This window comes from Protopterus annectens, chromosome 14.part0 (genome assembly GCF_019279795.1).
Source record: "Protopterus annectens isolate FY-2018-M chromosome 14.part0, PAN1.0, whole genome shotgun sequence".
NCBI classification, from domain to species: domain Eukaryota; kingdom Metazoa; phylum Chordata; order Ceratodontiformes; family Protopteridae; genus Protopterus; species Protopterus annectens.
The window spans coordinates 329,190,409-329,213,989 of NC_056748.1; positions in this window are offsets into that span (position 1 = coordinate 329,190,409).

Genomic DNA, 23,581 nt, shown 5'->3' on the forward strand with positions numbered 1-23,581 from the left:
GGATTAAGAAGGAGTCACCAAACAACATATTATTTCAATTATTTCCCATGATTAACATCCTGCTAGATGTTGATCAACAAAAACAAGTATTATTATTCCCTTTGGACATATATGTGGCCACCAAAAGTATATGAACCTAGTATGTCCCTTTATAAAGCAGATTGTACAATGAAATCCAATTATTATTTAAAAACATGCACACTGACTGAACAAAGCAGTCTGCATACCCACTATAAATCAAGCATTACCCTTAGAAACAAGTCTGACCAAAAATGAAGCACAATAAACTAAGTCCAAGCATCTGCAGCGGCTAAAAATAAAAACTACAACAATAATACTTTCAGTACCATTGAGCAGAGAATAATAACTCAACCATTGACATCTTAAAATAAAAAAAAAAGTCTTGCTTTACCATATGTATATACTGCTTCCCAGAGATGAATAATGAATAATGATTATAAAGTACTCAGCAAATATATTCATAAGATGCCAGGAGTGTGCCAACATCTTAAATGGGGAAAAATGCATGCATGCGCATTGCTGACTCTCTACATAAAAAAAAGTTGCAGAAACTGAGCTGATGCATTCTGCAAATGCCAGTATGTATATGCTTATTTATTTGTATTTTGTTAACCAAAGCAGAACACTGATACTCAAAGATATTTTTCCAACTCAGCCCAGGAGCACTGTCTGGTTAAGTGACTAGCTTAGATTTATTCAGTTTGGTAAACAGAGACTGAGAAATCAAACTCTGGACCAAATGAGGTCACTCATTAACAGATAATAGCACTAATCCTCTGCAATAACTGCCAGACTAAAAAGTTCTGTTTGTACACAGTACCTTTGGATGCCATCTTTAGTAGTTCAAGCTGGCGAAATCTGACTTTTTCAAGTATTTCTGAACTAGATTACCATTATTTAAAAATCTAATATTCCTTTGCATTCTTTCTTTCTTTTTTTTTTTTTTATAATGGCATTGTATAACAGCAACACTCCAGTCCTGGTTGGAAGTATTGCTTATTTGTCTGCATCTGTTTTGTTTCATCAGTCGGACTTCATCCTGCCCATGATCAAACTACACCAGTCATGGGTAAACCAAGCATCACCCATACCCAGTCAGGGATTGTTGCTAAAATATATGAGCTGGTTGCAGGACAGGAGTGGATGGTGACTTGGAGGAACAGTAGGATCAAAAGTATGATGGGAACTTCATTAAAATGACACCTTGTTAAATGCAGATGTTTGCAAAGGAGATTTTCCTTTCCTTCTCTCTCATGTTACATAATGTTCATTTGATGTACCTAGCTTTTTTTTTCTTGCAGTACTTATGACATGATCACAGCTGATTACATACAGGAAAATCATTCACAATAGCAATACAGTGACAGATCATTTTCAAAATGTAACCTACAGAATCAGGACAAAAGTCAGCAATTCTTCATAAAGGCCACATAAAATATATACTGTCTATATATAAAGTTGATAAAAACAGGATGAATTGTGTTATGGTACGCCTCCTGATAAAAATCCATCTTGCTGTCTTACAGTTTAATATAATCTTTAATTTTAACTATATCTTGGTATTTCCCAAATCAAGAAACATTCAGAAATCAGAAGACAAAAATAAGGTAAATCTGGGGTTGTTCCTGAAAATGGATGCAAACTTCCCAGCTGTACATATTTCAGAAATACTTGCCTATTTTCGGGCTTGGTTTACCTGTTTTCACAATCTTCTGTCTTACTTTGTCACATGTGATTGTGAAGCTGTTTAGTTCACAAGAAACTAGACTATGTGACCAGCATAATGGTGGCATTAGTAATTTAAATAAAGAGGCCCACAAACGACATCCATTTTTCAGAAGAAAAAAATGACGCTGTGAGGCAATTTTTTGCAATATCATTCATTGAAGTATATAGATTTTACACTGTTTTTGATAATGTACTTTTTAAGTCATGTTTGTCACTTTGAATTTTTTAAATTACTATTTTTAATAGTCTTCCACTATCCTATTGGAAGTGAAAAGAGTTACATATTGTTTGGTATTTACATTTTATGCTAATTAGGTGCCCAGATTTTTTTTTTTTGGCTGGCTGTGACTACTTCTACCTGTTTTGAATGTCTGCAAGTTAAATTAATATTATGACAGCTGTGTGATGTCCTATGTCTCCTTGAAATTGAACATGCTGGACGGTAACATATAATTTCCAGATTGCTATAAGTGAATACTATCAATTTATATATCTAGCTGAGGCCTGGGAAAGAAAATGATATTCCTGGATCTAGGAATATGCCACATACTACAGAACGTTTTAAAGTATTACATATCTTGTGTTCTGGAGTCTGTAAATAATACATTTTAGGCAGAATTGTGTTCTAAAAGAAATGATTTCTCTGATTACTATTGTAATATTAAAAAATTGTTATTATATTTTAAAATATCTCTATTACGTGGATTAGTCCTTGACTTTTAGGATCCTCTCTGCTGGACTGTGCTTCACTGAATTATCATTTATGACTAAGTATAAAACATGCAATTAAAGGTAAATATTCTTTGAAATGTAGGACTAGAATTAAAATGTATGATGATTTTGTGTTACCTGATCTGGTTCCAGTACTTTCAGTGGGAGAGAAAAACAGTGTGGTGTCCTTATTCTGTACATCCCTATTAACTTGGAAATCTCACTTCCCTTTATTCATTTTTTCTCATACTTTTTTAGACTTTTTTTCTCTAAAAAATGCATATCGTGTGTAACTGAATAAAGTACATTTCTAACCAGAAATATGAAATGCAGGCTTCAGTATTATTGCCAAAATGTTTGTTAACTTCATCCTGTCAGACAGTGTTGTCTTTCCTACAACAACACTTTATTAATGCTGGGTGTTTTAAGGGTTATTATTGCATTTGATAACACAGCTGGAGATCTGGCGTTTGCATATGAGATCAGTGCCTGCTGCTGCCCTTTTGTCGACCAGGGTTACCTTGGTAACCAGCAGCTGGTGTCTGACTGTCTCCTATTAAATAAGGCAGGCAGCAGGAGACCCTCTCCCTCATATGCTTGGACATAGTTTGGGATTCCCTAATTGTTTAGTCTTGCATCAATATTCTAAACAGGATCAGAATTGTTAATAAAGGAGCCACCTAAATTGTTAAGATTTGTGGGAAAATGCAGAACCCATGCTATTTATACAGCCAAGATTATTTTGATGATGTGGCATGGGGTTTCCACTAGGTTGAGCAGCTGTGTTTTTCAAATGTGAATGCAAAACAGTCAGTGCTAACTTTCCCAATGTGAGGTATACAGAAATATGCAGCAGCTTGCAGACGCAGGTGCAGCTTGCAAATAAGTATTTTTTTCCCCGTGTAACCATATCTGAGGTATAAGACAATTGACATGCTGCTGCCAGAAGGGGGGGTTAGATTTTATTTATTTTAAGATTAATTGATATATACAGAGTCAGATAACAAGATTTTGTTTTCATTAGTTCTGTTTCTGCTTAGCTGTTGAATTAAGGGTGCAGGAGTGCTATGTATTTAAGCAGGCTGTAAATAATAAATGACCAAAACCTTTGATTTCTAAATTATTCACATAACTATAATCGGGTCTATATTACAATGTCGAAATGCCATAACAGCAAACACCTAAACATCGACAAGTATTCAGAGAAATTCACTTCTGCAATTCGCTGAATACTTACAGGGCAAAGATATAGCTGGCCAACTACACAATTTTGCCCTTTACTCCACTGTAGTGTGATCTTGGAGTTGGTATATTTAATTGGGGGGTGTGGGGGGCACTGCCCCCACATGGGTGAGTTTGTTTTAGGTAAATTTAGTTCCGTTGGGTTGCAGGGCAAGTATTTTTTGCCTTTTAAGTATTCATTGAATCGTGGAATGCATTTCACTGAATACTTGTCGATGCTTAGGTGTTCGCTGATACGGAGTTTCAACGTCGTAATATAGACCTCTATAATCATATGGTTGCTCTTGACTGGCATTACCTGAGACACAGTATTTAAGATTTAAGAAAAGTAGATTTACATGCCTCAGTCTGAACATATCATTATTTCTACATTTCATTTAAAATAGTGATAAAATGAGCAGTTAGCAAGCATATTGTATACCTTGTTGAAGGCTAGTACAGGCAAATGACATGATACAATAATAACAACATAGTAACATGATATAGTGACAGAGAACAGAATACTTTTTATGGCCAAAATAAGTATAGTAATGAGTAAGAAATAAACGTATTTAATCTTACCGTATGCTTAATCTTACTGTGTATATTTCAAGAGTCAGTGATCTGCTCTACAAACTGACTCATCTGATTTTAAACATATTTTATTGTTCATTCAGTAACATAGAATACAGTCAGTGCTTCTCTCAGCTAACTTGTATTGCATCATTTATTATTTGGTACAAATGCCAAATTTATAAATGCATTCAGAAACCATGCATTTCTCAAAAAGTATCACAGTTTTTGCTTGTAACATTAAATATGGCTGTGTGCACTGTAAACAGCACTGGGACTTTGTAGTTTTATTTATACTTACTGTTTGCTAACCAGGATAGAAAGCTGATTCAGATGGACCATTTTCAGGATCAGAATGGCTGCATACCTCTCAACTGTGCAGATTTTCACAGAATGTCCAGATTTTGGCTTCATATTTTCTGTCCATTTTTCATAAAATTGTTTTTTTTCTGGCAAATTAGGGGCAAATCATTAAAGAATAAAGTTAGAAAATAATGACAGACATTTGATTTTTAGACTTCTTATCCTTCAGAAAATTCATGCCAATGCAAGACCTGTTTTTTTATCAACTTTCTAAGTTTTTAAGAGCAATATATATATATATATAAAGAGAGAGAGAGAGAGTCCATATTTCTGGTCCTTTGTCCCACTTTTATTTATGGCTTTGTCCAGATTTCTTGCTCTAAGAGGTTGAGAGGTATGGCATGGGTAGTTACACAACGTAGAATAAACATAAAACACTGAAATGAAAAATGTAGCTCAAATGTCAGAAGACGCACAATTTTTGTACAATTTGCACAATTACTCCAAAAGAATAGTTTCCATTCTGAAATGTAAGTATGCAGTACCACTGTTATAAGACACATTAAGCACACCTTTTTATGTTATTCTAGAACCTTCTAGTGCTTTTCTTTGCTGTTCTGTTGTAAGTCATAGATGCACTGAGTTTGTCAGTTGATATTGCCTGTTATTACGTGGATTCTTGTTTTCTAAACCTTCAAATGCTGCCCTTCTTTTCGGATACTTTGGGCATTTTATGTGAACAGTCTTCATATATGAATCTTGAATACATTTCTATGAATAATTTTATTCTGGAAGGTAATCAGTTACTTTTCATATGGACTGACACTATTCTCAGACTCAGCTGTACTCCTATCCTATCCTAAATAAACAAAAAAAACAGAATTTTATTTGCATCTTATGATCTTCCTCATTGTCAACTTGAGAGTTCAACATTCAACTAAAAAGAAAGTAAACTATGAATAGGGCAGTGAAAAATAGTTGGCCCGTCATTCTATACTGTAGAATGACTAAATTAATCAAAATGTGAAAGCAGTTTTATGGTTCATTTGGAAATGATAACAGATGACTACACAGCATACCCTGAAACTGTGAAAAAACTGCTATTTTGAAAAGCCTCCAAAAGACATCACTTGTTTACTTAAGGCATTGAGTGCCATTAACAGTCTTAGAAACATACTTCTGGTCAGCATAACAAAAATAATTTGGTATAGTACAAATAAAGCAAGCTGTCACCCCTCACAGCTATTATAGATCTGACAATGCAATGCTGAAAAAAGGTCTCCAGTCAAATAAAATGATCTCATATATCCTACCTAAGTGATTCTTCTGCCAAACAACCCCAGTGAGACTACAGTTCTCAGTAACCTATCCAATCAGCTATTCAGATGGTCATCTGCCATTTGAATAAAATCATGGTTTGTGCTTGGAATTGATGTGTTGGCAGGGGGGAGGGTGAGGAACGTGACTTGCCCCAAAGGCTGTTCTGCATTTTATGAATGGGAGGAGATCAGGGAAAATAATATAACTGTGCCACCATTACCTTTTGGGGATAGAATGGGAGTAAAGGTGTGGAAAACAAGCTGGACTGAGTTCATAGGTTGGTACTAGGCTATCGACCCTAGGGCCTATACAAGCCTAGCCATAACAATTCCCTGGCTATTTCTTCCCACACTATTTACTTCCCTGGACCCCTGTCTAGCAGGGTGACTGACATGATCCCTGGGGTGAATTTTCTTTCTCCCATCCGATCGTCAAGATTCCTTTTGAAGAGGGCCAGAGAGGCACTCTGCTTGACATGTATGGGCAATCTATTCCAGAGTCTGGGGAGTCTCTGGGTCAGGTACCTATCCCTCCAGCATGTTTTGTTTATTGTGATGACAAGGTTTAGATCCCTGGAGCGTGTGGCTCTGAGGGATTGGGATTTCTTTAAGTGTAAGCAGAAGTCCATATAATTATAAATGTATTACAAGGTGGGCAGATACTTAGCCTGGGTGATGCAAGACAGCAAAGATATTTTAGCAAAGAAAATACTATCCAGTTATACCCCCAAGGGAGCACTGGATTGATGCATTCCACATTGCCATTTAATTGTAAAAACAAAAACAAAAAAAGAACTATACAAGCCACAGAAACACAATGCATCAGGGTCATAGGTTCAGTTGTCAAGCTTATGACCTACTGATCTTCAAGAGGATTACTGGAACAGATTAAGGGAGGAGCACTGACACATTCATATTACTTAGTCAAATGTTTACTTTTAAAAACAAGAAAAAAAAATTCTGAAAGGATAGCAGCTCGTTACTGTTATTCTGAGATACAAGTTTAGCATGACTCCTGCATCCTCTGCTCTAATTGAGCAGTATGAGTTAGTTTGTGTGTGTATTATTTCATTCATGCAGAATGTAAGGTTATAATGCCACTTAAATCAAAACACATCTGCATCCATATTTCAGTGCCATTCAACACGACTAGAAATTATAGTCATTATGAGGCCCATTTTTGGATAAGAAGCAGTTATAGTTCAAATATTTTTGCATTTGAATCAATTGCAGAAGTGACAACTTCCAGCATATTATACATTTTATTTAAGTCTGAATGCAATCTAATAAGGAATTGATATCCAGTGTCTGCCAATATTAACACTCTTTGACTCAAAGACATTGCTTGTATGTATAGACAACTACCTGCAGTACATTATTCATCAAGTTTGCTGAATGTAAATACTGGTTGGTAATTACAAGTTAGTAGTTTGTTTCTATATGCAGGCCCAGCATATCCATTATGAGCTTATAGCTATTGCACATTATATTTCCCGATGTTGGAAAGCATGCCTATATATATATAGAAAGTAGACTCATTAAGGCATGTGATTGTGACAAAATGTAACATCTTCTCTCAGAATATGTGTTTTACTGTTTTTTTAACGTCTATTCTTTGTCAGTCACTGTTAAGTTGTACAATAAATGTTTTGTGTAGTGAATTTATTTGTGTCGTATCACATGACTAGCCCATGCTTAACTTATGAAGTATGCTGAGGGGAAATTATTTCTAGCAGTAACACTTTCAAGTTTTACAGGTTCATTGTTCTGAAATAAATTAATCATTTTTTCATAGAAAATAGCAGTGTCTCACTTTTTTTCAAATACTTTGTAGTCATTTCATAAATTTGATGTTTTGGCAAGTTCCAATTCAAAACATTTGCACTAGAGTTTAAAAGATTATGATCTTAGTGTAATGTACTTTATGCTACACCAGGCACTGTGTGTGTGTGTGTGTGTGTGTGTGTGTGTGTGTGTGCATTTATGCGTGTGTGTATGTGCACCTCTGGTTAGGTATACCTTATGTAAAATTCAGGTACAGGGTAAATGGCAGGCATGACACCATCACTTTCTATTGCTGTGCAAATTTCTTTATTTCATTTAAGCATGACTGATGTTAGTTTGTACATACCAAATGCAAAAATTCAGCCTAAGTGCAGAAATGTTTCGAGGTTAATGGGAGGGAAGGGAAGACAATAAAATAGAAAAATAGAAAAATAACATGCACGCAAGATGAAGACATCACATCAACATGAATATGGAATGTGAATGCATGAGTAGTGTATGCATGATGAACTAAGGTCAGTAAATAAGTGGTGGTCTGTGTGAAAAAATAATAGCAGTAATTATTATAGGTAAGTACTAGGCTAGCTGCCCTTGCGGGCCATGTTAAACCTAGACAATTTCTGATTTTGTACTCAAAACGTACTATTCCTTTTGGTTATAAATCTTACTCATCTATATTACATATATAAAACTATTTCATTTGGTTGTAAATAGCCTATTTCATTTGGTTATAGATTGGCCATATCCATCTATATTATGTGTATTTTTATATTTTAAGAAAACATGTTGCATTCCTTGATTTTGTTCACAAATGGTTTACTTTAAGGCAGTAGAATAGCTTTTTTGCAGCAAGGTTAATTACTTAAAATATTCAAACATGATCTGTCACAAAAAGTTCTTTGTATTAGTTATACAAAGTAGCACTTCATAAAGATTTACTTCATGGAAGGGCTGCATGAAGAGTATTTTTTGCACAGCAAAAAAATGTGTATTGATTTTTTACTTACTGTAAAGCTTTACATACATGTGATTATTTAAAGGAAATGATTACTATGCATAACAGGAAAAACTTATTGCTTATGGTATCTAGAATCAATTTATGCAGAGAGATTACAGGCACAGAGATAATTTATATAAGGCAGTACTAAACAAATTGCATGATAAAAGAACAAATTACAGATGTTCAATAAGACATTTTATGTGGTGTGACCTTGGGCACAAAACAACTCACATACATAGTCTCTGGTATAAAGAATGATTGCACAAACTCACATTATAAAATATGTGTACACTGAGAGGTTTAGAACTTAAAATCAATACATAATGGAATTATTAACATGAAAACAATTACGTGGTAGCTTTTGTATGCTGTAAGGAAATAAATAATGCATGCATTACTAGAAAGTTACGTTTCTGTCTCCTTCTGTATCGTCTTCATTTTTTCTCAAACAATTATAGGCTCAAATGTAGTTACTAGGCATACAGTCCAGGATAGTACTGAGGAGCCCAGCCCAATTTTCCAGTTACCTCAAAGCACGCTCTGGTTTAGTGATTTGCACAGAATCACACAGTAGGCAAATGGAGGCCGAGAGAATCAAACTTAATACTAATGGAAAGCAGATTAGTAACAGCTTGTAGCCCTAATCCTCTGAACTAACTGCCAAATAGTTGTATACCTTTTTATTTTATCCTATGTATATTTGGACACTATACCTTCATTGATTAGTTGATGGAGCACTCAATACTGTATATAAAAAGGAAATTAACTCAATTGTGTTGTGGTTAATTTATAAGAAATGTCTTTCTGTATTCAAGGGAACTGTTTTTGATTGTTATCCTATTTATTAGTACTTACTGATATTGTACAACATAATCTCATTAGTTTGTTTTTTTGCCGGTGGCATAGCCAGTGGCTGAAAGGAGCCATGTGCCACTCCACTAATTTTATCAACAAACAACTGAACAAATAAATAATCTGAAACACAGAGAGATATTTAGTGGTATGCTTTTCAAATAAAGGAACATATTTATGTGGACACAATCACTACTGTCAGTATACTCAAAAGAAAAATAAATGTAAACATCCTAATACTCATGAAATGTATTACAGTTACTTTTTTTGCAATTCCAGCACAACAGTCAGTGTGAAAGCCCCCCCCCCCCACACAAATATATATATATATATATATATATATATATATATATATATATATATATATGGGTCTACCTGATAACACCGACACGCCAAAATGCAGACAACGAAGTAACTGACACGAAAGAAACCGAAAGTTCAAAAACACGAAACTTCACATGCCCGGCAAACCACAATCCCGACAATCAACACAACAAATACCTTTCCCAAAAAACACACACACAACACAAGCACACCAAAAACCTTACAAACCTACACTAAACCTTACATACACAACTATCTATGCACTAACCTTAACCCAAACCCTAATCCTAAGGTCCGTCACTATCGCACACTTACCTTACCCGCACCCTAACCCTAACTCACTTAATCCATCCCTAACCCTCAAGGCCGTCACTATCGCACACTTACCTGACCCGCACCCTACCCTAACGTCCATCCCTATCACACACTTACCTTAACATGTCAGTGTTCTCAGCATCAGGATTCTCAACTTTCGATCATCTCCGTTGTCGATCTTCCGGTGTCGGTGTTCTCGTTGTCGGCGTTGTGGAATTTCGACGTTTTCAGGTAGACCCATATATATATATATATATATATATATATATATATATATATATATATATCGCTATATATATTTTTGTGTGTGCGTGTGTTATATTTTAAATCAAACAGCCGTAAAATCATTTGCAAAAGCATTGACTCATTAACATTGACAGCAAAACCTTGGAACATAAAATTAAAACACAGCTTTTTTTGTAGGGAGTTAATCCTCCTTGCACCTCCCACATGGTGAGCTTATCTCCTACACTGTCTGCTAATTATATACAAACTCTGAGATCGCACAGTCCCCAGGCTAAGGACATATTCCCTTACCTCAGGGACTGTCGATCTCACACACCTGTTAGCCGTCTGTTTTGTTGACCAAAACTATGTCAATATAAGATCAGTTCACTCTAAAAGATGAACCTCAAATATGTATACATATGTATATACATATGTATATGTGTGTATTTATTTGATTATATATAATCAAATATTGAATCCTACAAAGAGCGATCATTTCAGTTCGAGTCTAAAATAATTGAAAAGTACAAAATAATAAAAATAATATTTTTTTGCAGGGGAATAGCACCTTTGCAGTTTCCACACCTCAAACTAATTATATAGACCCACTCTGGGATTGCACAACTTTGGGGTTATAGCAAATTTCCATACCTTGCTGCAATGAGTTCTCACAAAGAAAGCAGACAGCTGGCTGAAACACAAGGAAATTGACAGTTTACTTTTCTGAGCATTCGCTGTTACTAAAAGCATTCACAGTTATGAACTGCAACCATATATATATGGGGAGGGGAGTTGCAAGAGAATTTGTCCACAAGAATGTTAGCAATGCCTCCTTGGGGTCAGAGGTGAAGCTACCATTAAAGGTAGCTTCACTACACCAGTATTGGGTGCTTCAGAGTTTCCTAATATAGTTGAAAACATGTTATCTTTTGAATTAGATGCTACCCTAAGTTTGGGCCATAGTGCATACTTCACTATATGACCTTTATGAAGTATTTGACTAGAATTTTATTTACTGGGTGTTTATGCCTTTTAATGTTCCCACATTATTGCAAAAACTCTTCTTGTATCTGCCAACAGCTGAGATAGTTTTTTAGCAATGGCACTATCACCACCATTTTATGAAGAAATATCTAGCATTTTAGCAGAATATTACTTCATTTTGCTATATCTATTTTCTGCTAGTCACTGCTGCCTGTCCTCGATTGTATACATGCAAGTGCAGCATCTCTATTTTCCCATTTCACTTATTTGTTTAATTATCCACTGATGGCTATTTTCTAGGATAGTCCATATTACATGTATTAAAATGCAGAATATTCTTGCAGATTAAGTGCTGTAGAAACACTTTCTGGATAAATTTCCCTCAATTTGACAAGGGGTATAGCAGTACAATAAAATATAAGTTTCTTGCTGTCAGTTTGATGAACCACCTTTGTGCAAGGGGAGTATGACAACTTTTTATCCCAGCATGGGCACATATGCTTCTCTGACTAAGTACGTAGGTATGCTAGTGCATCTGATAATAGCTATGTAGGGGGGAGTAGATCATAACCTGCCATGGATCCCATCATGATCGTGCTCAGTAGTTTCTGCATAAAGTTTGTGAAGGCAGGTCTTAGACTGATGGAAGCTATTGTTCTAACAGGTATTGATGACTACAATTGGGCAGGGTGAGGTTTTTGATTGATGAAGTGGTGAAGGTTGTGAAAAAGCTGCAAAACTGAGTGACTACTTACATTACCAATAGGGAAGAATCTGGGGTGCAATGTTTTCTAGGCTGATGACTTACCAAAACTGCTTTAAGTTGTAGAGGTGGACAGCCTGTTGTAATATGAAATAGACGTTCTTGCTTTTTGAGACTTCACTTTTAACCTAGTTACAGTTTTATTCACAAATGTGCGATGTTACAGTGTTTTATCTTTGTAGTACGATTTCCAAAGGCAGAGGTGTAGCTCAGGTGGGGTGAAGGGGCAGTCACCTTAGGTGGAAAGTGTTAGGGGGCAGAATCAGTGGGTGCTGATCAGGTGTTAATGCTGACAGGCATTAATCTCTGAATGCTGACATACTGCATTTGCTGTTTGGGCAGTGCTCCATGTGTGGTATTCAGGCTGTAGCAAGATCCACTTGTTACATTTATAGCAATTGGTTTGCTACAGCACACTAGGGGAAAGGAGCACTTAAATTTGGGGGGGGTGCCAGATTTGGGGACAGTACCTGGAAGCAGAACAGCTAGCTACACCTCTGTCCAAAGGTGACCATATTCCTATGTTATGCAAATGATTTCATCAATTATCTAAGACAGTATATTAGTTTTCATCTTTCTTTCTTTATTTGATAGGTGTGTTTCAACTGCTGATAGATTAAAAAGCATTGTTAAAGAAGTAGGCTGTGTTATATAGGTATAAGATAAATACCTGTGAACCTCTAACTTGATTAAGGATATTAAAGAAGTCAGGTGAGTTACCATTCTATGGATTCATAGTGGTAGATTCTCAGGACTTTATCTTGACCAGCAAATTAAGTTAGAGAGATGGTAACTACAGTTGTCTGACATGACCCTTTATTACGCAGATGTTGTTGGAGGTGAGATCCATTCAAGGGCATTGTACTTGATGGATACCTTGCATACCTTAGGGTGACAGAGCTGGGTGAGGCCATATGGTTTTCTATGTCTGTGAAACACTTTTAAGTGAAGTCAGGACAATCAAACATGTTCAGTTGAATGGGTTATCCCTTACATATTTTTACACTGTCTCAAGGTTCTACAACTTTAGAGATGGCAATATTTGATTAGGGGATACAAGAGTAAACTCCTCTGCAAGATACCTGTGTGAGCTTCATTGTATGTAGGAAAAAGTGTCACTGATCCCTCATTTGTCTGAAAGGGTTCAAATGTCCATATTTTGAATGAAAATAAATTCATGGACATAAACTGTATTCATCCATAAAAGGCTAGCAAGTAATATTTGTTTGCAATTTAAAGGATGACTTACAGCTGCATATTTCAAGCACTGTCTCAACCATCATTAGAATGGGAGTGAGGTAATATAGCATGGGTATGCAGTAATGGTGATATAGTACATAACAGCACAGCAGTCATTGCTGACTACTAGCTCATTCTAATTATTTTAGTCGAGCATCATGGTATTCTAATATATAAAGATAAAAACTTCTCACTTACCACATCAGACCCGTATTTATTGGTCAAGAAGGAGACTGAAATGGTTTAATGTTGTTTCCCAAAGCATGTCCTGGATGAAAAACAACATGATGACATTGTTAGCTTTTATTGGGAACTGTGTATTGTTAAGAAGCTGACTATGCAGAGAAAGACATTTATCAGGCTTTCATATGATGCTTAGGTTTACCCTGATTATGTAAGTAAAATATCTGAGAAATTTATCTAAATGATTTTTCTGAGTTAGTCTCCAGGGCTGTGCCATTTTCTTTCTTTTATTTTTTTTGCCTCTGCACTGGTTTAAACTATTGGGGTATTTTGTGAGGAAGAGATTAGGTGGTATATGGGTTGGGAAGGATATGAGTGGTTTACAAAAATAATACATGGTCTCTGAGCTCCTTTGTATATTGGTTCCTTCTTTCTAATTCAACTGAAAAGCTTTCTTGGGATACACTTTAGATATCCTTTGGGGTCTTAATTACCCTCATGATGTCCACTGGAGACTCCTGAACTCTGCCATTTTTGGCATCCCTTTTCTTTCCAATGATAGCATTTCTTGATTCAGTGAAAGGAACCTTCAGTTATTTTGTGGGTACCCTGATTTCCCTTTAGATGTTCTGTAGGGACCACTAAACTGTAAATTTTACAGGGTAATAAAAAACATACATTTGGATAAACTAAGCTGTTTTATTGATAAGTACTTTCTTCTCTTATCAGCAGTGTTGACTTCATCAGAACAAGAGAGAATAAAACATTCAGCACTCCATTATTTCAGATAATTCTTCTCCTTTTGACTGCTCCCATTAGGGATCGCTACAGTGGATCATCGGTCCGCACCAAAATCATAAGTTAAAAATTAAAAGTACTATAGTATGCCACTTAAAAGTGTAACCCCCCCCCCCCAATAATTATAGATACCTGGAAAAATGCTGATTTCTTGTATATAGAACCAAATTATAAATATGGATTTAATCTGGTGAAATCTCACTATAAAGGGGAAATTACTAAAATGCATTTGGCCTAATACAATATTAAAAAATAATATAAAACCCGTGAATGGGTTGGAAATTGAGATGATAAAGCAGCTGTGATTTCAGTGATGAAAATATCATTATGCTTATTAAGCCCTGGATAATACCTGACATTAAGTAACAACTACAAAAATAATTCACAGTCTTCTAAAAAGCTTTGAAAATCACAACCTCTCTAATGTGGCATGCCTTGTTTTATAACCTAAAAGTAAACCCTTTCCATTTGATGCAGGCCTTAGAATGTCTGTATAGAATTTATTCTCAGTTTTGAATGCTCTACATAGAGGTCCTGATAAATATACTACGACAGCATCCCAGTGGTCTTCTCCACATAAAAGTGATTGCAGCCATCACTTTGGAAAGACAAACTACCCTTTTAGTATTGCATTTGTAGAATATATAAGTGATGTATATATATATATATATATATATATATATAATTTTATGGTATTCTAAATCCAAAAAAGGCCTGCCTCAATGTATTTCTAATACTTACTGATACAAGAAGGATAATTCCAACTATCTTTACTGGATATCTCTTGGGAGACTTGTGTTTCCAATAAGGCATTGAAATGAAAACACTGGGATTTGTTCCCTCTGACTTAATCAGATCTTCCAAAATTTAGAAATCATGTTTCTGATTATCTCTCTAAATTCGTAGTATATGTGTTGCCAAAAGCACAAAAAGTTAATATTATGCCCCATATTTCTATCTACAGTGGTGAGTACAAAATATCTGTCTATCATTAATAACTTCTTGAGGATTATAATAAATACTTTTTCTCTATAATCCAAACCAAACTCTTTTAAAGAATCACTTTCTGTTTAATAAAATCTTCATTGGTTGTTAATCTAAAAAGCCTAATAAATATTATTTTTTTTATAAATTGTAGTTTGCTACTGCTTGCATTTAAATATGAGTTCTTCTGAAGATTCATTCCAGTATAACTTCATCCATCTGTCTATCCACAACTCTTTTTCCCATTTTGAACACAGGGTCAGGTTGTCACTGCAACAGTGTCAATCATCTAGAGCCAAGGTTTACACCACTGGATGTAATGAAATAATAAATTACTCTAGTTGCAGTGTTTGCTCTAAACTTCAAGAAAAGAAGGCTAGTATTAATTCTTCTCAAGAACACCTGAAATTCTTCTTTAGCATCTGCCATTAACATAAACAGGTCATCTATAAAACATGTAGACAACAGAACCTTCTTAAACATATCACAATTGGATGAAAGGTGTACTCCTGGTATGCTAAAACTGAAGTAGCATACACTGCAGCTAAAGCTGCATCCATTGCCATATATGTCTGTTGTTTGAAAACTAATTACAAAGAAAATAAATATTATTAAGTACTAAATCCAGCAATGTGTCAATAACTGTAATGTCACTAGAAATCATGTTGATATTTGCAATCTAAAGTTTGTTAATTACAGATACTAATGGTACCCAGCTATTCCTGCCTTTCATGTCCTAGTTGGAACACTTATTTAATTGAAATTCTATTTTTTATGAATATCCTTCATTTGCATAACCTATTATTTATATGAACAATATCTGTGAACAAATCAAATTTGATTATGACATTTAGGAGAAAGCTTTCTTCAAGGATATGACTATTTGTATAGATTATTCAGCTAGATGTTTTAGAACATCCATCAACAGCCATACCCTTTAGTACATTTATAGCTGCCATCCACTCCAAATTATGAAAAATGTTTATTTATTTATTAATTGACTGACTTATTTCAAGAAACAACCTTCTTAGTCAAAATCCATTTTCTCTGGAGGCATTTAGAGAAAATCTTCACAGAAATTAAATGAGTTCAACGTTCAATCTATATATGTATAAAGCCAATGTATTTGACAACAGTGTTAGTGACCTGTACAGTCAGAATAACACTGACAGCAGTAATGAAAGGATTTCAGATAACTAACCAAGATCACAAGTTAAAACATAATTGCCTGAATTTCACAACCATGTTGAGATACAGCTGAGACACTGCACAGTTAAATGGATGATATCACCACTGTTTATTAGCTGGATGTTTATGCTGAAAAGCTTTTGAAGTGCACAATACATTGTACAGCTACACATCATATATGTCTTTGCAGAAAGTATACACAGTATGAGGTTCAAAGACACACTCATAGCTGGACTCTAAAATCTGACCTATGTAGTTACACACCCTCAAAGTCACAGGAGAATGCACACTCCAAATGTGACATACTGCAGGTATGTTAGCAGTATATAATCATTGTGTGAACAAAATGTTATTTTCCCTGTGGATGTTAGGATTTCATAGTGTCACAGAGTGCCGCCGTAATTCAGTTTCATAATTAGAAGGATACATAAAGATGGTTGTGAGGTAGCCAATAGTATATTACACTAATAACTGTCATATTATTGAAGCAGTAATGGAATTGAACCACCTACCTGTCCACTTACACTATCTATACAGCACATTATCAGCAGCCAGCGCCACAGGAGAATAATGACTACAGCTAAGACATATGCGTCTATATCATATAATCGACAGCTTAGATTTGTCGAATGCTTAAACATCGACACCTAAGTGTCGAAACCTTACAATATCGAATGGCCACATATGCAAATTATTTCCTTGGAAAAGAATTTGCTAGGCCGTCCGGAAACAAAATAAACAAGAAAACCCAAACATAGTGGGGGGGTTCCCCCCCAAACCCCCTGATGTGGGGTGCTGTGCCCCCAACTAAATATACCAACTACGAGCTCTCTCTACATTGGGGAAAGGGCAAATCCCCAGTAATGGGCAAGCAAATTCTTTCTTAAGGAAATAATTTGTGTATGTGGCTGTTTGCTATTCTAAGCTTTCGATGCTTAGATGTTGGTGTTTAAGCATTCGACAACCTAAGTTGTCGATTATGTAATAGGAACTCAAACATACAGCATCTATGAAGGGATGGCATCAGAAGTGTATTGGCAAGGAGATGAATCTGGTAACATTATTTCTATAGTCAATCAGGTCTTGTAAAAGTTGCCACTACATATGTGTTTAAAGCAATCATGACTCTATTGGCAGTGACACCTGCAGAAGGTAAGCATTGCTGTATTCAAGCATCCTACCTATGTAGTTACACATTATAGAGAATAGTGTAAGACATGTAAGCACAACAGGAGAAGTCTGACTTTTAAATAGTGACAGTTCATTTGCAAAGCAATGACCTCATCACTGTTCTGAAACAGGGGCGTAGGCAGACAATATAATGTAATTGTGTACTGTTATTGATATTACACACCTGACATTTGAAGAATGGAAACCTTCTCCCCTCACCTCACTTAACAAATGTTTGCGTCACTTTCCATCTAAAAAAACATCAAATGGCTATCTTTCAACCCATGCCGCTGTTATTTGAAACATTAATTTACAAATTTGTGTAGATAACATTGCCTAAAACAACAGTTTTCTTTATGTAATGCATAGTACATTGTAATTATTACATTACAAGCAGTATGCATAGCTAGTCTTGGGAGAGCACCATAGCTATCCACTTCTTTGGCTCTACTTCAGTTAGTTGAACTCCCTAATCATCGAGCACCTATTCTTCTACCCCTTTTTGTCGAAGTTACACTTAAATGAACAAACTTTTAATTTTAACTTTTCCCAGGGATAACCAATGGTAGGCCACCATCTGGAATTTGCCCTTTTCTCTACTGTAGAGTGATCTTGGAGTTGATGTATTTAGTTAAGGGGGTGTGGGAGGCATAGCCCCCCACCTGGGTAGGTTTTAAATGTTATGATTTTTTTTTTGATGGTTGCTAGGTCAACTCTCAAGCAAGCAGTCCTCTGAAAGGGAACTGTTTTGATTCTTAATGTCTAGATCTCCATCTACAACTTCCTTGAGATCTGTATAATCTTTTTGCAGCACTACAGAGGCAGATTGGGAGCCCGAGATGAAGGCATTTCTGAAGATACAAATGGAAATGGGTATCATGTCATCCCCACAGTTAATAGGGTGGATCAGATTGAGTCTCCTTCACCAGTTTTCCTCGTTTCCTGGTGCCAATTCTTGAATCTTTGGTCTTGGAGATGAGTGTCAGCCAGGATCATGTCCATTCAGCACCAACAAGTGCTCCTACCTCAGCACTGACAGTAAAATATCTGACCCATTTGACTCCAGCACCTTTGGTATCATGTAGCTCTTGAACCCAAGTGTTCATTGTTAAGGTTTTAGTGGAGGAAGAGACAGTTCCTGTGGATGGTTCTTTAATGCTGATGAGTTATGGATCTGCCTTTGAGGCAAAGGAGATGATGATATTCTCTCTCCCCAAGGATAATGACAGGAGTTGCTTTAGTACCAGCTCCACCCTGTGATACCATTCTATCAGTTTTTCAGTCTTTTAATTGTGCTGTGTCAGGACAGAGCAGAGCTGTAAGCTTCAGGCCATCATTGCTTATACATGCTGTGTCTTCTTTAGACTCCCACTAATCGCAGCCTAAGAGATCCTTAGGAAGAGACTGTGTAAAAGAAAACATGCTGACTCCCTTTCAGAGCCTGTCATGTCAGATAAGGATTAGAAAGAGAGAGAGAGAGACAGAGAGAGACCGTTCCCATAATCATGTCTTGAAGATGTCACTTTTGGCAAAGTGCTAGAATTGATGAGGCAGAAGGGATCTTGGCCATCAGAACCATTGTCTCAGTATGAGGAAGTACTCTTTGAAGTGGATGGCTGTATACCCTCTACCCCTTGTGTGGTCTGTCCTGTGGACTTTCTTATAGATTTGGTCATCAGGAGGGCATGGCAAGAACTGGACGCAAGCAATATGATTGCCTACAAACCAGACAAGGTCTAACATCCACATAAAGATTGAGCTATTGGACACAAAGTCCTCTAGCAGATTCAGTAATTTTTGCAGAAACCACCAAAATTGAACTCACAGATGAGTTTACAGCTATCCATCCCCTGAATAAATGATCTAAAGTGATTGACAGGATGAGAAAGTTCAACTACACCTTCACCATCTTTGCCCTGAGAGTGTTAAACTACTTAACTCACATGAATGACAAGCTATGAATACTTTAAGATACCATATCACATTAAAATCTGGATGGAACAGCAAAGGTGACAGGCTCAGGCATAACCCTCAGGTATAATGCATGGCTCCAGCTGTGTGTTTTTCAGGACAATTTCAAGGTGTCCTATACCATTGCCCTCTTTGATGGATCTACACTTTTTGGTCCTAAGGTAAAGGAAAAGCTAATGAGGTACAAATAAGATAGGAAGATTCTTTCTGCCATAACAGATTTAAGTATCCTCAAATATCCAGTGTCTCTTCCCAATTTTTTCTAACATCCTCTCATTGATTCCTATAGTTGTCATTCATTATTTTATATGCTGTACTAATTATCCATTTTAACTGCAGCTTCGGTTTTAGATTCATCTAAAAACTATAGCAGTGCAGATCTTTCAGTTAGGATTCCCTAGTTTCTCTTTGACTATGCACATATCAGTGGGTTTATATCACATAATCGAACTTCCAAAATATTAAACACCATAAGCTCGAACTTGGAAGTTCGAAATGTGATAATACTGAACGCTCAGAACAGCGAATCTGAGAAACACACACATAAAACACAAGCACACCAAAAATTAAATAATCCACACACATAGACTTTACAAAACCCTACTTCTAACCCTACACTAAACCATACATACAGTACTACCTATCCACTTACCTTAACTTGCTCCCTAACCCTAAGGTCTGTAACTATCGCACCACAGTGGAGGAAATAGCAAAACCGCAGAACGGCCCACTGAAATCTTGCCTTAGGCAAGATTTCGTTGTTCCACGGCTTTGCTATTTTCCACTTTCGATGTAGTGGTTTCGATATTGTAGCATTCGAAGTTTTGAGACTTCGATGTTACAATATAAACCCATATCAATCCCTGATAGGGAAGACAGTCTCTAGCCTGCAGTCCAAATATCTTCTTGACTTCTTCCCATTCAATTACCTTTCCCTCTCTAATTATTTGTTCTCATTACCTTGGTTTCTTTGCCAGTTTCCTCAAGAAAATCCCAGCTCCCTCTTGTCTATTCTTTCTACCTCTAATTGCGGACATCCCTATCAGTAGAATATACATTCCTGTGTTGGCTTAGTTCTCAGAATACATTCTGCTACTTAATGAATATAGTATTCTGTATGACTGTTGATATTCTTCTTAAGGATCTGCATCCAAAATTACACTCACTTTGTATTTCTTGAATTTTCTCCTTGCTTCGTCATCATCTATTTACACTTTGAATTGTAGCTTTCTGCTTCAGAGCCTTAACTGCTTAGCTCTAAAAAATCCCTTCAAATCAGGTAATCCTAAACTACCTTGCCCTGTTGGAAGGGTTACCTTATTCCACTTGCCCTCTTCCTTTCCCAGATAAAATCCTTCAACAATTTATTAATTACTATCCACAACTTCTCCACTTACTGATAAAAATATACCTGATCTGTGCATAAAACTAAAGGGACTAAAAACATTTTTACTGCTTATATCTTGCTATATATATATATATATATATATACACCAGAGAGCATCTATATTTCAAGAGCAAATGCTTAAAATGTCGAACACATCTTTGTCGACACGTTTTAAGTGAACCCTCTTATAAGTGAAAGCTGACAAAGTTGAAACTGACATACTTGAAATATTTTAGCTGTCTAACACCAATCCCCCACTGCCGCATTGAACATGAACTGCAAACACAGTAAATTTCACTTGTAACAAACACCCTAAATATACGCTACAATAATTCCTGTTTGTAAAGTAAATGAAGTAACCATACCAATTGCCAACAGTAAATCAGCAAAATTACACTTGACCAAAATGGCACTTTCCCAAAACACAAACCAGTTAACACACATAAACTAATTTTTCTCTAATTTTTGCAGGGGGTCTGCACCCCTCTGCACTCTTTATGTGGGGGGCTGAACCCCCCACACCTCCTGCTAATTATATATATACCAACTCCGAGATTGCACTAAAATTAAGGTAAACATGCATAATTCATAATGTACACATCTTTATGTCACTGCTATATTTGCATGTGTTGGCGAACTATGACATTTCAAACTTAACGTTTTAGATTTTTAGAGCTTTTGCTTATAAGAGCATTCGCTTAAAACATGTCAGCAAACTGGCCGTCAACATTTTAAGTGTTCGTTCTTATAATATAGACCCACCAGAGACAAGAGCTTCCAATTTCTTAGTTTTTGTATTGTCTTTTGTTTAATCTCTTCCCACATAACTTCAGCTCCCATTATTACGTATTTAAATAAAATTCTTCTGAAATCTACCTTCTTTTTTAACTTTTCCCTTCTAGGCATCCTACCACTGATACAACCTCACTGTTGCAAATCAAACTACTTTCCCCCATCTTTAAGTATTATTCACTGCTGAAGTTTGATTATTTCTCCATAACAGCAGTTTTAGATGGAATATAAATATATGCCAGCGTAATCCTATTTCCTTGCTAGTATCCCCTTACTACCGCAAATGTACCATTATTATCTTTCCCCCCCTCATCTATCGTTATTGCAGCTCCTCTACAAATTAATCTAAGTACACCCATTTTCCTTTGTCCCTGATATTCTGCTGATAATCCATCCTGAAATACTTTATTTATCAAATTCACATGTTCAGTTCTTTCAAAGTATATCCACAGAAACATCATCATCATTCATCATCATCAGCCCCCTTTTCCCCATTTTTCTTCATGGGGTCGGGTATCATGTTAACTGTCATCACTTCTCTTGATTCAGTGCCACTCTCCTGCCTTCTTCAACACTCATGCCTGACTGTCGCAGATCTTCTTTCACACAATCCATCCACCATTTTGCTGGACGTCCTCACTTCCTCTTACCGTCTTCCTGTCTGTCCCAAATCTTCCTCACCAAATTGTCTTCTGCTTTTCTACACATGTGCCCAAACCACCGTAATCTGTTCTCTTTGATCTTTTCTGCAATTGGAGCTACTTTGGCTTCTGCTCTTATGTCCTTATTTCTTCATCTGTCCCACAGTGTGCATCCTACTACCTTTCTCAGGCACTTCATTTCCATCACCACTTTTTCAACTGTTCTGCCTTTACTGCCCAGATTTCTGTACCATACAGTAGTACTGGTCACACGACTGTCTTCTACACCTAACTTTTCAGCTTCTTTGGCATTCTTCTGTCATAGACTACACCTGATACTCTATGCCAGTTAGCTGTAGCCCCTCTGATTCTAGCTTTGACCTCTTCATTCAGACTACCCTTCTCCTCAACTACCCCTCCCAGATACATGAAGCTGTTTACCTGTTAGACTATCTTCCTGTCTATCTCTATTCTCATCTTCTTCTGATTTCCCCAATTTGCTGCCATTACCACCATCCTATCTGTGCTTAGTTTCATCCCATGTGCCTTCAGATTTGCATTCCATTCTCCTGTCCTTTGCCGAAGTTCTAGCTCAGAGTCTGCCTGTATATAGAAACATAAGAGAAAAAAGAAAAAATGTAGTCCTCAGCTGCAGGCTCCTAAAAACATGCTAAACATTCATTGCTAATGGAAAGCTTCATTACATTCAGTTTCCTCTCATTTACTTGTTTCCAATTAAAACTTATTAGATTGTCAAGGGTGTTAATCCAGAAAGTCTCCTATGCAAAAATAAGTGAAAACATATCAGCTGTACATATATTATGATTGGTGTGATTTTACATACTATACCCCACATCAACAACCAAGATTACAGCCTATTATACTTTTCCAACCTTTTTCACTTTTTGTTATGTAATGCCTATATTTCCTTATACTAAAAAAAGAGTAACAAAAGAAAAAAAGAAACGGGCATCTATTTACTTTAGTATATTTATTGCATACAATAACATCTGAAAATGCTATACTATATAACATGCAATTTATATCATGAAAAGATTTATACAAAAACTGTTCTACTTACAGTTACCTGTTTCCTTCTTC